The following is a 14,831-nucleotide window of genomic DNA, read 5'->3' on the forward strand; positions in this document are numbered from 1 at the left end:
AGTAATCCAATAAATTACAGACCCATATCGCTAACGTCGATATGCGGCAGGATTTTAGAAAATATATAGTGTTCGAAAGTTGTGAGTTACCTCGAAGAAACGGTCTATTGCCACACAGTCAACACGGGTTTTGAAAACATCGTTCCTGTGAATCGCAACTAGCTCTTTATTCACACGAACTCTGAGTGCTATTGACAAGGGATTTTAGATCGATTCCGTATTCCTGGATATCCGGAAAGCTTTTGACACCGTACCACACAAACTGCTCGTAAGGAAGTTTCGTGCTTGTGGAATATCGCCTCAGTTATGTGACTGGATTTGCGATTTCCTGTCAGAGAGGTCGCAGTTCGTGGTAACAGACGGAGAGTCATCGAGTAATACAGAACTGATTTGAGGCGTTCCCCAAGGTAGTGTTATAGGCCCTTTTCTGTTCCTTATCTATATAAACGATTTGGGAGACAATCTGAGCAGCCGTCTTCGGTTGTTTGCAGATGACACTGTAGTTTATCTACTAATAAAGCCATCAGAACATCAAAACAAAATCCAAAACGATTTAGAAAAAATATCTGAATGGTGCGAATTGTGGCAGTTGACCCTAAACAACGAAAAGTGTGAGGTCATTCACATGAGTGCCAAAAGGATCTCTTTAAACTTCGGTTACACGATAAATCAGTCTAATCTAAAAGCCGCATATTGAAATAAATACCTAGGTATTACAATTACGAACAACTTTAATCGGAAAGAGCACATAGAAAATCTTGTGGGGAAGGCTAAGGAAAGGCTGCGTTTTATTGGCAGGACACTTAGAAAATGTAACAAACCTACTAAGGAGGACACTACGCTGCAAGAGGATACTACGCTTGTCTGTCCTCTTTTAGAATACCGCTGCACAGTGTGGTATCCTTACCAGATAGGACTGATGGAGTACATTGAAAAAGTTCAAAGAAAGATGCACGTTTTGAATTATCACGAAATATGGGAGAGAGTGTCACAGAAATGATACAGGGTTTGGGCTGGTAATCATTAAAAGAAAGGCGTTTTTCGTTGTGATTCAATCTTCTCACGAAATTTCAATTACCAACTCACTCCTCCGAATGGGAAAACATTTTCTTGACACCAACCAACATAGGAAAAAAAGACACCACGATAATATAAGGGAAATCAGAGCTCGTACGGAAAGATATAGGTGTTCATTCTTTCCACGCGCTACACGAGATTGGAGTAATAGAGAATTGTGAAGGTGATTCGATGAACCCTCTGCCAGACACTTAAATGTGATTTGAAGAGTATCCATGTAGATGTAGATGTACGTGTGGAGGTCTGAGTTGAGGTGGTGGACTGTTGTCAGAATGATGATAGATGGCTGCTCATAAATACTTCACTATTAGTCATACATTTTACTGAAGAACAAACTCGAACATTCTGTGGTGCAACATCCTCCATAGCGTGTGCTGAAGACAGCGAGTGTATAGTAACTGAGGCAACAGGTGGCCATGGTCTCAAACGACTGCACTCTATGGCGGAAGGCTGGTTGCACCTGGTAGTTGGCCCACAGACTGGAAGATGCTAAGCCCTCAGCAGTGAACTTAAAACCAGCAGCAGGGGCCCACAGGTAACGGAGGTCAAATTGTCTCGTGGTAATTGCTTGAAGTATTATGTCGCCTCGAGGAGTGGCATACACTTCTTTTCGTAAATAGTAGCTACCAGACCGAGACACCTTTGACTGAAAATAATGGCAATTTGTGTTGGGACAGAGCGTTCTTGCTTCGCAAATCACAGCTTGCAACCATGTGGACTATATGAAGTCTGTTGATTGGATGTGTAGTAATCGGCCTGACAACGGCTTCGTGTTGTGTCGTCGTAATGGTGGTGCCAGCCCCTTTCCTGGAGCATAATGTGGGAATCTGCCAGTGGCATTGCTACATCTGACGTAATGATGTTTGGTCGGCTCTGAGCTGCCTCAATCCCAAGATCTTTTGCAACAGCTATGGCAACATCACAATTTTACTCAGTAGCGCCGAAAAATAGTGGTGGCGCTGCAGATCGTATAACTGATAAGAAGATACTGAGTCGAACTGGGGAAAACAAATATATGGCACAAGTTCTTTTCATAGGGCATATCCTATGACGTCAAGGATTTCTCAGTTAGGTAATGGAGAAAAGTGTGTATATGTGGGTGTTGTTCGCCGGGGGACGGGGGGGGGGGGGGTTGTTAAAAATGTAGAGGGAGACAAAGTCTTGAATACGGTGAGCAGGTTCAAACCGATGCACATTGCATTAGCTATGCGGCGCTGAAGAGGCTTGTACAGAATAGACTAGCTCGGGCAGCTGCATCAAACCAGTCTTCAGATTGAAGACCACAACAGCAACATTGGGGGGGGGGGGGGGGGGTAGCCGGAGGGAGAGGTAGGCTCTTGGTCCACAAATTTCCAAGTTATTTACCGGGAGAACTCATGACTATGGTAGATCTCGTGTGATTCAGCGTTCTCGGCTGTAGACATGGCAAAGGACGTTTCTATATTGGTCTAAATGAACGGCGTTGCTCCTTCTCGTATGAGAAAAATGAGAAAAGCTATTTATCTCACACTGTTGGCCGATGCAACCAACTGATGCAGCGGTTCTGTTATTATTTTGTTGTTGTAAACACAAGTGTCTCTGGTATGATATTAAACTGCAACCATACATGGAGTGACCACAGTATAATTGCTCTCCAGCCAGCAATAGCAACATCCTCTCTCGAAGGTGGATGGGCGAGTGGAAGCTGTGAGCTGTAAGTGTTACCTCGCCTGCTTGGGAAGATGGAAGGAAGATAGAGAAGGTAAAGAAAATAGTCGTGATCACCTACCACTTACCAGCAGATGGTCAGCTCAGTAATGTCAACTAAAATTAACCGACCAGTTCTTGTTGATTCCTGTTTGCGATTTCCTATTACTCCAAGTTGGTGTAAGAGAGAAACGCAAAGTTACAGATGTGGCTTAAGGTAATTTTCATAAGTCAAGTGCTTAACGTGATCGGTCATAGAATTATGCTATATAATTAATTGAGTTCCGGACTTCGTTTCTGAAAGACTGTAGGTTCTTTGGTGCACCATAAAAGATCTGATAAATTGCTAATCAGTATTTGGATCACACCAATGGCGGACGGGCTCCACGTAGGCAGTTTTGCATTTCTTTCACGAATAGCTGTACACAAACCTGATAGAGACATTAACACAAAGAGATATGTTTATTTTGCTAAATTAATATATCTGAAAGGTATTAATTTAAATATACTCAAATACGAGAGGTGTATGAAAAGACCGTGCAGAGTCCGAGAGATGCCACCGCCGGCGCCGATCGAGGTAATGTTTAGTTAATAGCATCTTTGGAAAGAACGCACACGAAGTTTCAGTCATGTTGTTCTGCGCCTTCGATTAGAACAGTTTATAAGCGATTTTAAATTTTAGGAGTGACCATTTGGGCACAAGTGTTGCTGAACTTTCTGGACGCCCTGTTGAGATTACCACTCCAGAAATCATTGATAAAATCCATAATATGGTGATGGATGACAGAAGAGTTGAAGTGTGTGAGATTGTTAGTACTGTGGGCATCTCGAATTAACGGGTACATAATATTTTGCATGAACATTTGGACATGAGAAAGCTATCCGCAAGATTCGTTCCGCGTTTGCTCACGCTTGAGCAAAAACGGAATCGTGTGAAGTGTTGCAAGGATGGTTTGCTGCTGTTGAGGCAGAATCCGCAGGACTTTAAGAGTACATTAAACGTCGTCTCGTCACTGTGGATGAAACATGGATACATTACTATACTCCTGAGAGCAAAGAACATTCTAAACAATGGGTTACCAAGGCAGAATCTGCACCAAAAAAGGCGAAGACCATTCCTTTGGCCGGAACGGTTATGGAGACTGTCTTTTGGGATTCGCAAGGAATAATCCTTTGTGCGGAGGTTGTCAACATAAAAAATGTTATGGACACAGTTCTTCGAACGGGGAGTTATCTTCGATTGCATGGACTCACACATCTCCAATTTAATAGATATTCTGGCTGATATCGAAGCGGAATACCCGGACATCCCCTACCACACCGAAGTAAGATGGCTGAGCAGAGGAAAGGTGCTTCATCGGTTTTTCTCCTTGAGGGGTGAAATAAATATCTTTTTCAAATGAAAGGACGCCAGAAGAATTACTTTGTGATTCTAAGTGGGTGGCGAATTTGGCTTTTTTGAGTGACCTTAATGGTCATTTAAATACTTTGAACATTTCACTCCAAAGCGAAAATCACTCTGTTGCTGATTTAGTGCAGACGATTCAAGCATTTAAAAAAAAAGTTATTTTGTGGGGAAAACAGTTGCGCGAGAAGAATTGTGGACACTTTTCTGTACTAGACAGTGTTAAAGAAGATGTGGATTTTTCAGATTATTTTCAAATCATTTGCGAATTACAAGAACAGTTTGAAAACAAATTTTTGGAGATAAGTGAGCTTCAACCGGCCTTATATATATTTGTTCGCCCGTTTTCCCTTCGGGCAGAGGACGTCTCACAAGTGCTTCAACTAGAGCTGATTGACCTGCAGTGCGATATCGGCCTGAACAGCCACTTTGTTAAGTGTAAAACTTTGGATGACTTCTACAGATGTCTTCCACGAGAGAAATATCCTCTTTTGCACAAGCACGCGGCCAAATTTCTCTCAATGTTTGGTTCTACGTATATTTGTGAATGCTTTTTCTCTCTTTTAAAGCTTGCTAATACTAAGAACCGTTCATTACTTGGCGATAAAAATTTGACAAAGTCTTTGAGGTAAGCAGTCTCACGGAATATTGTACCAAACCTAGACAAAATCGTTTTCTCGAAAAAGAAAAACGTGTAAAATGTTAATTGTCGTCTTTAACAATGTTGACTGTAAGAATTAAAGAGCTTTATAACCTTAAATCAATTTTTAATTAGTTTTCAAACATGGTCAGTTAAAATTGTTATGTACAAAACACCAAACTAAGGATCCGATTTCTAAACTCTGAAAAGTGATACAAAAAGCTGTAGCACGAAGTATAAAAAAAAATATTTACTTGTAAAAACTATTTCTAAAATAGAATGTTTTGCTTACGTTGGATCAGACCGCATGAAAGTCCAACGCAGAGCAGTGCTAAGCGGTCTCACTCGTTCCGCAGCTATCTCTCTCTCTCTCTCTCTCTCTCTCTCTCTCTCTCTCCCTATGCTGACACTAGCGACACACGGTCGTGTACGGGGCGCTGAACTACACTGTCTTGCACCCGCTGCTCCCGCCGGGCGCAATTCTTGGATGAGCCTGATATAGAGGGTCTACACAAGGGCGACGATCTTGAGGACAATATTATAGAAATGGAAGAGAATGTAGATGAGGATGAAATACGAGATATGATACTGCGTGAAGAATTAGACAGAGCACTGAAAGACCTATGTCGAAACAAGGCCCCAGGAGTAGACACCATCACATTAGAACTAATGACAGCCTTGGGAGGGCCAGGGCTAAAAAAACTCTACCATCTAGTGAGCAAGATGTATGAGACAGGCGGAATACCCTCAGACTTCAAGAAGAATATAATAATTCCAATCCCAAAGAAAGCAGGTGTTGACAAATGTGAAAATTACCGAACTATAAGTTTAATAAGACACAGCTGCAAAATACTAACACGAATTCATTACAGACGAATGGAAAAACTGGGAGAGCCGACCTCGGGAAGGGCATTTTGGATTCCGTAGAAATGTTGTAACACGTGAGACAACTCTGACCCTACGACTTATCTTATAAAATAGATTTAGGAAAGGCAAACCTACGTTTCTAGGATTTGTAGACTTAGAGAAAGCTTTCGATAATGTTGACTGGAATACTCTCTTTTAAATTCTGAATGTGGCAGGGATAAAACACAGGGAGCGAAAGGCTATTTACAGTTTGTACAGAAACCAGATGGCAGTTACAAGAGTCGATGGGCATGAAAGGGAAGCAGTGGGTGGGAAGGGAGTGAGACAGGGTTGTAGCCTATTCCAGATGTTATTCAATCTGTATATTGAGCAAGCAGTAAAGGAAACAAACGAAAAATACAGAGTAGGAATTAAAGTCCATGGAGAAGAAATAAAAAATATAAGTTTCGCCAATGCCATTGTAATTCTGTCAGAGACAGCAAAGGACCTGGAAGAGCAGCTGAACGGAATGGAAAGTGTCTTGAAAGGAGGACGTAAGATGAACATCAACAGAAGCAAAACGAGGATAATGGAATGTAATCGAATTAAACAGGGCACGGGGGGTGCTGCGAGAGTTAGATTAGGAAATGAGAGGCTTAAAGTAGTAAATGAGTTTTGCTATTTGGGGAGGAAAATAAGTGATGATGGTCGAAGTAGAGAGGAAATAAAATGTAGACTGGCAATGGCATGGAAAGCGTTTCTGAAGAAGAGAAATTTGTTAACATCGAGTATCGATTTAAGTGTCAGAAAGTCGTTTCTGAAAGTATTTGTATGGAGTGTAGGCATGTAAGGAAGTGAAAGTGCACGATAAATAATTTGGACAAGATGAGAATAGAAGCTTTCAAAATGTGGTGCTACAGAAGAATGCTGAAGATTAGATGGGTACATCACATAACTAATGAAGAGGTATTGAACAGAATTAGAGAGAAGAGAAATTTGTGGCACAACTTGACAACAAGAAGGGATCATCTAGTAGGGCATATTCTGAGGCATCAAGGGATCACCAAATAAGTATTCGAGGGCAGTGTGGAGGGTAAAAATCGTAGCCGGAGAGCAAGAGATGAATACACGAAAATGATTCAGAAGGATGTAGGTTGCAGTAGGTACTGAGAGATGAAGAAGCTTGCACAGGATAGAGTAGCATGGAGAGCTGCATCAAACCAGTCTCTGGACTGAAGACCACAACAACAACAACAAGAACTAACAAGATGGATGCATACATACCGAAAGCTGAAGAACAAAAGACGATACGAAACAGGAAGCCAGCTCCTAGCTGATAACAGAAAAAATGTGAAGGCTTCTCTGTTCCTCATTATCGTAGAAAGTATTACATGTACTTATTAACATTTGTGTACTTTGTGGTACACACATATTTCATAAACATAAAGAAAGATAAATTTTTTTGGTGTCTTACATTTTCCTACGATACATTTGACAACGATACTGGTTGTTACATGAGTAACTACAATGAAATTACAAGATTGGTGTATACAAGAAAAAACAAAGCACAGTTTGACGTGTTTTAAATAAACAGTTTGAGAAATCATTTTCATTGGCACGGGAGATAAGTGTACAAGATAGATTAAATTAAAATTTGAGAGGTTAAGTCAGTTCAGGTACGTGACTGCCTGTGCGAATTGATGTAGCCACTCCTGGACTGACGTCGCAGTTAGCTAATATGATGTCAAACGGTTGGTGATGACCGGATGAGTGTTAGCTCTGGTTGTGCACTTTGTAGCAGAAATGGGCATCGAGGCGCGGCCCGTCCAGGAACGTAGCCAAGACAGAGGTGCGAGCCTTGCCTCGCAGTGCAGGTTCAGCTGGGGCAGCTGCATCGTGATCCGACGGGCTGCACGGTGCTGGGTCGTGCGCAGAGGCCCGGCCCGCGAGCTGCGGCCGCACTGGACTCCAGCATTCTCGGGCCGAGCGAGTCCCTGACGTCACCTCAAGGGCCGAGCAGTGCAGTTGCGAAAGAACCTGTATGCCACGGGCTCAGCAGAACTGCGCATGAAGACGCAGCCCACGGGCCGCGGCCTCAATGCTCCACACTGAGCGAGCCCGTGACGTCACTGCACCAGTGCGTGCGCAAACACTGGCGTGCTGCGGCCTACGGGCTGTTGATAGTACTGACCACAGTTGCAAGCTACGGACTACGAGCGGTGAGTAGAGCAGTGTTTAGTGGGGTGGTGGGATTTCTTCATTTTTGTCGTAACACACAAAATGAGCGAGGAAACTAATGTGGTCAGCAGAAGAAGGAGCGCATGTCAGTTAAAATGGGAAGTGAAAGAAATACTAATCAGTGTTGAGTGAAGAACCACACATCCTGAAGCGAATCTTAAATGTTCAGTTTGGAGCATGTTTAACCCTATTGTTCAAAAAAAATGTTCAAATGTGTGTGAAGTTTTATGGGACTTAACTGCTAAGGTCATCAGTCCCTAAGCTTACACACTACTTAACCTACATTATCCTAAGGACAAACGCACACACACCCATGCCCGAGGGGGGACTCGAACCTCCACCAGGACCAGCCGCACAGTCCAGGACTGCAGCGCCCTAGATCGCTCGGCTAATCCAACGCGGAAAACCCTATTGTTGATGGCGTTTTGTTTGCTGTTCCCTGTGCAGTGAAATTTGCTGTTATGCAGAAGGGTCTAGTGACACTTCGCACATTTCTCGCCATCTATGCATGTCTAATAAAAAAGGGTCTTGTGTTGACCAGAAACGACTTCCTAAACCTACTCAGGACATAACTGTCGATATATGTGTGGCTATATGTGCACGAGACGTAAGATCATACAGGGCTATAAGATGTGAAGGTCTTATGCATCTTATTGAGACGTTAATCAACACTGCAAAGGCCATTATATCTCACCCCACAGCTTTGTCGCGGTACATGGCAAGACGTGTTAAAAGCCTACAACTTATAATTATGCCTAATGCAATTGCTCATATAACAGAAGGTGAATACACAGCAACTATGGACTTGTGGACGTCTAGCACGACAAGAAATCATTAGCTGACGCGTCATGTCACTTGTTTTATTGACTTCACTCTTAGATCTTGCATTTTGTTTACAGCCCAGTTTCCAGATGAACCATTAACGGTCTGTAATATCCTAAGAGAATTATTTAGACGATTAATGTATCGACGACTCTACTTGGAAAGTCATACAGCAAACGCCGGCCAGAGTGGCCGAGCGGTTCTATGAGCTTCAGTCTGGAAGGTTCGAATCCTGCCTCGGGCATGGGTGTGTGTGATGTCCTTAGGTTAGTTAGGTTTAAGTAGTTCTAAGTTCTAAGGGCTGATGACCTCAGAAGTTAAGTCCCATTGTGCTCAGAGTCATTTGAACCATACAGCACACAACTGATCAAGGTACCAACATTGTCGTGGCACTGCGCGGTGTATTCACGATTGAATTGTTCCTGCTAAATACAGGGCTATGAAGTTAATTTAATGCGGAGTATATATGCGTCAATTGTCCATAACCTTACGGTCTTTTGACTGTGGCGAAAGAAGGCGTCACTTACGTAAAGAAAAGCAATCTTCTTAATGCTCTTGATAGATACCGGATAGTCGCTGGAATAAGCAGCTGACAATGTTAGAATGTCTTCGTGCGAGAACCTCTCTGAGAGGAGAGAAATAGCCCAAAATGAAGGAACACATAATACGCTGATGAAAGAACTTTTTACGTTATGTATACTATTCGATTACTGTAATCTTATACGCAATCGTTTATTTGATAGCTTTAAAAACACAAGGGTTTTTGTAGCTCTTCAAAACGGCGTCCAAGGAATTAGAACTGGAGAACACACCCGCATTGCACCTTCTGTTGTCATGGACAAGGACAATCTTAAAGCATTTGAGTCAGGCGTCCCACGACAGAGAAGCTTCTGAAATTGGACTCAAATTATACTCAGATGAAAAGCTATTTGTCCTGAGATACTTTGAGGTAGCAACTTTCCTCTGGCCACCATTCGTCATTTAAAAATGATATCTGAAGATAAGAGGCGTAAAGTCATGAAAAGGAGACAATAGTTTTGCTTCCTCATACTTCTCCAATCTCACAATACACTCTAAAGACATTACCAATTACTGTATCCCCAACCGTCTTTTCTCTTTGTTCTCGCTAGTGGGCTCGAAAGGAACTGGCTTACCTTTCGATCTAGAAATAGTTATCTCAATGTACTCTGCTCTTCTGGAAGTTACAATAATAACAGTTAATGTTCTGAAATAGGAGAGACGATCTGTCCTACATTTTCCTCCAGAACTAGTAACACGGGAATTTTTGGGAATCCATGTTGCTCTAAATGAAAGTTTGAAATCTTGGAACGTATTCCAAATGAACCTAGCAGTACCAGCGGATTTTCCATAACGTGTACTGCAAAAGGGAAGCGTAATATAAGACCAAGACAAAGATATACGGATTTCGTTAATTTTCGTTGTCTTTCACGCACAACATACCTTTTAAAGATATATTTATGTGTAAGAAGGGTCCTAACATGAAAACATGAATATAATACCTGTTTTGAAAGTGCTATACCACTGACAAGACCTAAATTTAGCGTTAAGTTTTACTGAAATATTAAAAACAAGTACGGAATCTGGAAGAAGAAACCATTAAAAATCAGAAATATATTTTTTTTTCAAATTTAAGATATAATGTATATGACTAGATTTCAGTATTCTGAAAAGGTAGCAATAAGTATCCCTTCTCTCTTCCTTGGTATTGCGAGGGTTAAATCAGGTGGTGTTAAGGAGATCTGATTTCGAAATGAGACACTAAAAGGACTATTGGGCAGCAAAATAACTGATGATGGCCGAAGTAGAGAGGATATAAAGTGAAGACTGACTACAGCAAGAAAAGTATTAATTAAAAAGATAGTTTTGCTAACATAGAATATAAATTTAAGTGTTAGGAAGTATTTCTTGAAGGTATTTGTATGGTTTCCAAGATTCTACTCCAGGCGGGTGCGCAAATGAATGTACGCAATGGAAAATACTGAACGCGAAAGTGAAGATTTGGCCCTGTCTGTCTAACACTTGAAGCAGATCTTAGCATCTCTTATCGGTAATATTATTTCCTCCTTCTTGCTCTTCGACATATAAATTACAACATAAAAATAAATGAATGACTAAGGGAACTAGTAACTACTAAATAATAAATGTTGTTTCTCCATATACATTTATTGTAGATACAAACTATTTTATACATTACAAATATTTATATGTCGATGTGCCATGGACATAAAGAGATACAAATGAATTTCCTGAGTAATATTATTGATCAACTGGCCAAATGTGCCCCTTTTTCTGGCTACACGATCTAATATAAATAACACGAGGTGACTGATATCGTATACATCCCAAACTTTAGAAGGCACTAGTTACAAAGATGATCTACAGAGGTGTGCAACCTCAGTGGAATTGAAACGTACGTGATCACAGCTGTTTAGCTTTATAGCCCTAATAGCCGAAGCTATTGGTAATATCACCGAATGTACTGCATTCGGTGCGTCGTTGTGATGGTTCTCGTACACGTCTGCGACGATTGATGAACTCCAGCCACAAAATAAAAAAAACTCATTGAACACATGGACGGCAGAAGGCGGTCCTCTGACTACTATAATCTAACACTATCTTCTCCTCTCTGTATGCTACAGACAAGAAATGTGAACTCCCAGCAACAAGGACGGAATTCAGATAACGTCTCAACGTGAGTATTGACAGGAGAAGTGCTCACAATCAGGGAACATTGCGTACTCAACGACGATTCCAGAATCGTATAGGTTAGCAACACCTTCGGTCACCCAAACCAATTTCCCAATGCATTGTAGCACTATATCATGATAAACGAACCTTACAACAGTATTTCAATGGTGACACCTTCCCCCAGCTTGAAAGTTATCCCCCTGAGTTTCAGCGCTCGTTATCGAAACTCAGTTTCGTCATGATGCTTGATCAGAAAGTCTAGTACTTGGACTGCGCAGCAGCCATCGCCTGCATCACGCATTACACTGCAAGTGTTGTCACATTTGTCAGTCTAATGATCCACTGGCACAAGCCTTGTCGGCCCGATCATAAACCTTACAATGCAAATGGTAGTTGGTGCACTGGCTGGAAGATGCGTAGTCCACTGCACTGATCTTAAAACCAGAAGCAGGGGCCCACAGGTAGTGGAGGCCAAATATCGTGGTGGTTACTTGAGGCATCATGTCGCTTCGAGGAGTGACATACACCTCTCCTCGACGATAGTAGGTACCAGACTGAGACACCTTTCACTGAAAATAGTGGCAATTTATGATCGGACAGAGCATTCTTGCTTCGCAAATCACAGCTTGTAACCATGTAGACCATAAGACGTCTGTTGATTGGATGTGTAGCAACTGGCCTACCAACGCCTTTCTGCTGAGTCGTCGTTATGGCGTTGCCAGCCCGTTTCCTGGAGCACAATGTGGGAATCTGTCTGTGGCATTTCTGCAGCTAACATAATGGTGTTTGGTCGGCTCTGAGCTAGCTCATTCCCAAGGTCTTTTGCAACAGCCATGGCAACATCACAATTTTAGTCAGTAGCGCCGAAAAATAGTGGTGGCACTGCACATCGAATAACTGATAAGAAGATACTGAGTCGAACTGGGAAAAACAATAAATTTATGGTACAACTTAATTTCAAAGGTCATGTCCTGAGGCATCAAGGAGTTTTCAGTTTGGTAATGGAGTAATGGAGAGAAGTGTGTATATGTGAGTATGGGGGAGGGTCTTAAAGTTGTAGAGGGGGACAAAGTCTTGAATACAGTTAGCAGGTTCAAGCTGATGTACATTGCATTAACTGTGCAGCCTGAAGAGATTTGCAGTGAATAGACTATCTTGGGCAGCTGCATCAAACCAATCTTATGACTGAAGACCACAACAACATAATTAGGGAAAGGGCGGGAGGGAGAGGTAGGCTTCTGGTTCACAGTTTTGCAAGTTCTTTACTGGGAGAACTCATGAGAAAGGCAGATCTCGTGCGATCCAGCGTGCTCAAGTTTCTAAATTGTCCTAAATTAACGGCGCTGCCCATTCTCGTATGAGAAAAGCTATTTATCTCACACTGCTGGCTGATGCAACAAACTGATGTAGCGGTTCTGTTATTATTTTGTTGTTGTAAACAGAAGTGTGTCTGGTATTACGTTAAACTGCAACCACACATAGAGTGACCACAGTATAAGTCGTCCCTATCCAACAATAGCAATAATCTCTCTGGTGGGTCGATGAGAGAGTGGAAGTTGTTAGTTGTAACTGTTACCTTGCCTGCTTGCGAAGGTGGAAGGAAGATAGACAATGTAAAGAAAATAGTCGTCTTCACCTACCACTTACCATCAGGTAGTCAGCTCAGTAATGTCAATTGAAATTAACCGAGCAGTACTTGTTGATTCCTGTTGTGATTTCCTATTACTCCATGTTGGTGTTCGAGAGAAACACAAAGTTCCTGATGTTGCTCCAATGTAATTTTCCTAAGGCAAGTGCATAGCGCGATCGGTCATTCGAATTATGCTGTATCGTTAATTGAGTAACGGACTTCGTTTCTGAAAGACTGCAGTTTCGTTTGAGCACCATAAAAGATCTGCCTAATTGCTAATCAATATTTGGATCACACCAATGGCTGACAGGCTCCATGTCAGCAGTTGGGCACTTGTTTCGCGAATAGCCGACACATAGCTGATAAAGACACTAATACAAAGAGATATGTTTAGTTTATTAAATCAATACATGTGAGAGGTATTAATTTAAATATATTTAAATATATTCATGGTTCTTATGAGCTAACAAGTTAGATGCTTACAAAGCGAAATCTGAAGAAGAAGGGAGGATACGAAACAGGAAGGCATCTCCTAGCTAATCACAGCAAAAATGTGAAGGCTTCTCTGTTCTTTATCTTCATGGAAAGTATTACATGTACTTATTACCATTTTTGGTCTCACTGGTACTCACATATTTCATAAACATAAAGAAAGAAAAATTTTCCTAGTGTCTTACATGTGCCTACCGATCATTTGACAATGATACTGGCGGCTACATGAGTAGTCATTCAAGTTGTGTACAACAAATTTACAAGAATGATGTTTACAAGAAAAAACAATACGCTATTTGACATGTTTTAAATAAACAGTTTGACAAATCATTTTTATTGGCATGGGAGATATTTGTACAAGATACACTAACTAAAAATTTGAAAGGTTTCAATGTTCTGGGGATAAGTGTTTAAGCCAGTTCAGTGACGTGTCTGCCAGTGGGAATTAATGATGCCACTGCTGGAGTGACGTCGCAGTTGGTTTGTATGATGTCAGTCGGTTGGTGACAACAGGCCGAGTGTGAGCTCTGTTTGTGCACTTTGTATCAGAAGTGGGCATCGAGGCACAGCCCGTCCAGGACCGTAGCGATGACAGCCGTGCGAGCCTTGCCTCGCGCTGCCGGTTCAGCCGGGGCAGCCGCATCGAGGACCGACGGTCCGCACAGTGCAGAGTCGTGCGACCACACTCGACTACAGCAATCTCGGGCTGAGCGAGTTCCTGACGTCACCCCAAGGGCCGAGCAGTACTGTTGTGAAAGCACTTGTACATAACGCGCTCAGAAGAGTTCCGCGTGGTGATGCAGCCCACGGGCCGTGGCCTCACTGTCCCGCACTGAGCGAGACCGTGACGTCACTGCACAAGTGCATTGCCAATGCACTGCTGTGCTGCCGCCTACGGGCTGTTGGTAGCACTGACCGCAGTTGTCAGCTACGGGCTACGAGTGGAGGGTAATGCAGTGTCTAGTGGAGTGGTGTGATTTCTTCATTTTTTTCGTAATGCAAAAATGAGGGTGGTTTGCAGAAGAAGAAGCACATGTCAAGAAAAAGGGATGGAAAAGAAAGACTAATAAGTGGTGAGCAGAGAACCACACAGCATGGAGCAAATTTTAAAAGTACACTTTGGACCTTGTTATAGTCTGTTGTGGATAGCATTAGGAAGAGTGTTCATTTTCTTTGCTGTTCGCTGTACTGTCAAATTAACTCTCATGCTGAAATGTCAAGTGGCACTTCGTACATTTCTCGCCATCCATGCATGTCTAGTAAATAAGGGTCTTATGTGGACGAGA

Source organism: Schistocerca serialis, chromosome 3 (genome assembly GCF_023864345.2).
Source record: "Schistocerca serialis cubense isolate TAMUIC-IGC-003099 chromosome 3, iqSchSeri2.2, whole genome shotgun sequence".
Classification (NCBI taxonomy): domain Eukaryota; kingdom Metazoa; phylum Arthropoda; class Insecta; order Orthoptera; family Acrididae; genus Schistocerca; species Schistocerca serialis.